This window comes from Nicotiana attenuata, unplaced genomic scaffold (assembly GCF_001879085.1).
Source record: "Nicotiana attenuata strain UT unplaced genomic scaffold, NIATTr2, whole genome shotgun sequence".
In the NCBI taxonomy this organism is placed as follows: domain Eukaryota; kingdom Viridiplantae; phylum Streptophyta; class Magnoliopsida; order Solanales; family Solanaceae; genus Nicotiana; species Nicotiana attenuata.
Window position 1 is genome coordinate 84,031 of NW_017671277.1, and position 2,744 is coordinate 86,774.

Sequence of the window (2,744 nt, forward strand, 5' to 3'; positions counted from 1 at the left end):
AAAATATTCAATAATCAACAACGTCCCGGCAAGGGAATAGATCAATAACTCTTTCTCTTTCTTTCACTTTCATCACATAGTTCACATTATCATTCGGGCCAATGCTCCAAAGATTTACTTATCTCATATACCTTCACAATTTGTATTTCAACTCGAGCCAACGCTCCACGAAGTTTAAAGATCACAATTCCTTTCACAAGCTCTTTACAACATATAGAAATCATCAATTAAGCATGGAAGGTATAACAAAATCCAAACTATTCGCAAAATAAGGACTCACGGTCATGCTAGATACCAATGTATAGATATTCGTCACCATGCCTATACATCGTACTCGACAATCAACAAGTAGCAAATAAGACTCAACTCCTATTTCCTCAAGCTAGGGTTAGACCAAACACTTAACTCGATGCCTTGAATTCAACTCAAGTCTCAATTTGGCTTTACCCCGTGACTCCACCTCCAATCCGCTCGAATCTAGCCACAAATTACTTAATTACTTTAATAAACATTAAATGTGAATCAATTTGAATGCATAAAAATGAATTTCCCAAAGTTTTTTCCAAAAATTCCAAAATCACCCCCGGGCCCACGTGGTCAAAACCCGAGGTTCGAACCAAAACCCGGTTACCCATTCCCCCACGAACTCAAATATGTAATTTGTTTTGAAATCGGACCTCAAATTGTGGTCCAAATCCCCAATATTTAGAAAACCTAGGTTCTACCCAAAACCCCCAATTTCACCCATGAAAATCATTGATTTTAAGAGGAAATCATGTTAAAAGATGTTAAGAATTGAAGGAAGTTAGTTAAAAATGACATACAATTGATTTGGAGAAGAAGAAATCCTTCAAAAATCGCCTAAGTGTGTTTAGGTTTTGAAAGAATATGAAAAATGGGTTTAAAATCGTCTAAGTATAAAAGTTGCAGGTCCCTGATATGGGAATTGCGAACAGGGGTTCACAATTGAGAACCAACCTCTGCAGGCTTGGGAATTTCAAAAAAAAGTTTGGGAATTGCAAACTTGGGAATTGCGAAGAAAGTTTGGGAAATGCGAACATGCTCGGGAATTGCGAAAGTAGTTTGGGAATTGCGAATCTGGGAATTGCGAAGAAAGTTTGGGAAATGCGAACATACCTGGTAATTGCGAAAAATGTATGGGAAATGCGAACCTGGGAATTGCGAAGAAAATTTGGGAAATGCGAACAATCCTGGTAATTGCGAAAAATGTTTGGGAAATGCAAAACCTGCAGGCCTGCAATTACTTAAGTCCAAAATTTCACCCCGTGGCCTATCCAAAGCTCACCCGAACCCTCGAGGCTCCAAACCAGATATACACACAACCTCAAAAACATCCTACGGACTTATGCGTATACTCAAATCACCAAAATAACATCATGAACATTGAATTAAACCTCAAGATCAATGAAATTTCTCAATTAAACATTAAATTGCTTTTAAGTTCCGAATCACGTCAAATGGATTCCGTTTTTCACCAAATTTCACAGAAACGTCTTAAATTGCATATAATACCTGTACCGGGCGCCGGAACCAAAATACGTGCCCGATACCATCAGGTTCTAATCAAATTTCCAAAACCTTATAAATAATTTCAGAAAACAATTTATTTCAAAAATTCATTTCTCGGGCTTGGGACCTCGGAATTCGATTTCGAGCATAAGCCCAAGTCCCATATTTTTCTACGGACCCTCTGGGACCGTCAAATCACGGGTCCGGGTCCGGTTACCCAAAACATTGACCAAGGTCAAATTAATTCATTTTATAATCAAAACTTATCATTTTTCTCACAGAATTCATATTTAAGTTTTCCGGCTACGCGCCCGGACTACACACGCAAATCGAGGCAACCCCAAATGAGGTTTTCAAGTCCTCGAAAGCACAAAATGATTAAGGAAACAAGTGATGACCCTTTTGGGTCGTCACATTCTCCACCTCTAAAACAATTGTTTGTCCTCGAACGGACAAAAGAAAGAAGTACCTGAGTTAGGGAAAAGGTGAGGATAACGACTGTGCATATCAGACTCGGACTCCCAGGTCGATGCCTCAGGAGGCTAACCTCTCCACTGAACACAAATAGAAGGAAAACTCTTGGATCTCAACTAACGAACCTGCCGGTCCAGAATAGCTACCGGCTCCTCCTCATAAGACAAGTCCTTGTCCAACTGGACAGTGCTAAAGTCTAACACGTGGGTTGGATCGCCATGATACCTCCGAAGCATGGATACATGGAAAACTGGATGCACGGCTGATAAGCTAGGCGGCAATGCAAGATTATAAGCCACCTCTTCCACTCGATCAAGAATCTCAAACGGACCAATGAACCTAGGGCTAAGCTTGCCCTTCTTCCCAAATCTCATCACGCCCTTCATAGGCGACACTCGGAGCAATACCCGCTCACCAACCATAAAGCCACATCTCGAACCTTGCGGTCTGCATAACTCTTTTGCCTAGACCGAGCTGAACGAAGCCTATCCTGAATGATCTTGACCTTGTCCAAGGCCTCCTAAACCAAATCTGTACCCAACAACCGAGCCTCTCCCGGCATAAACCATCCAACCGGAGACCGACACCGCCTACCATATAAAGCCTCATAATGAGCCATCTGAATGCTCGACTGGTAGCTGTTGTTGTAGGCAAACTCCGCTAAAGGCAAGCTCGAAGCATAACCTCTAGAATCTGAATAGTCCGCTCCGACTGACCGTCCATCTGGGGATGAAATGTTG